The following is an 824-nucleotide window of genomic DNA, read 5'->3' as shown; positions in this document are numbered from 1 at the left end:
ACCAATATCAGAGGTAGCTCTTGTACCCAGCAATTTCCGGCAGCGTCGATGAAATTGCCGACACCCTCCCTGGGTCACTCACGTTCTCCTGGCCATGCTGTGAGGGAAGGCTAGGCAGTGGGAGGCGAGGAAGCGTCGGGGAAGCAGCCATGGTTCATTCATCAGCGTGAAGGGAGTCCGTTTGTATGAGTCACACGAAGGATGCGGACACTTTGCGAACGAGCGGGGATTTGTGATGCGCATGTCGATCGTGTTCCGTCCCGTGGGTGATGAGGGGGAGTGATGGCACCGATGTGAGAGAGACCGCGGGCATGTAGAACTCGCCAGTGATAAGTGAAGTTAGTAGAGCGGCTGTTACAGGGGAGACAAACACGTGGTGGCTCGGGTGGCGCAGGCAGGCGGTGTGTGACATGACGTTCTGGGTGAGTGTGCTTGCGTTGTCTCTCATCTTGCGTCGTTTTAACGTGTAAAAGACGCTCGGAAACCTCGCTGTGGTGATGATGTAGACACACAGAAGAAGGCAGTCCAATGGAGATAATTTTCTGCGGTGGAACGAGAGAGAGAGAGATAAAGGGCGACGGGCGAAGATCTGTTGATTGCAGGTGATTAGATATTGTGTTCTATGCGGAACGACTCTAAGGCCGAGATTTGCTTGTGTGCTTTGTGCTTGTGATATTAATAGAAGTTTTAATTAGTGATTCCTATATAATATTAAAAAAGAAAAACCCTACCAGTGTATCTATTTTTTCTATTTATTTTTAATCATATTATATATTCAAAACTGACGGTTACAGCAATTTTCTAACGGCTTAGACATGTCAGGG

General features: G+C 48.4%; 1 protein-coding gene across 1 annotated transcript in view; it reads left to right on the top strand.

Annotated features, from left to right (window-relative positions):
• The window catches only part of LOC119589104, a 16,188-nt gene that overhangs the window by 2,819 nt on the left and 12,545 nt on the right, over nucleotides 1-824 (top strand). The window lies entirely within an intron of this gene.

This window comes from Penaeus monodon, chromosome 25, assembly GCF_015228065.2.
Source record: "Penaeus monodon isolate SGIC_2016 chromosome 25, NSTDA_Pmon_1, whole genome shotgun sequence".
In the NCBI taxonomy this organism is placed as follows: Eukaryota; Metazoa; Arthropoda; class Malacostraca; order Decapoda; family Penaeidae; genus Penaeus; species Penaeus monodon.
Note: the sequence above shows the minus strand (reverse complement) of the source record. Positions and strands in the feature narration are given on the sequence as shown.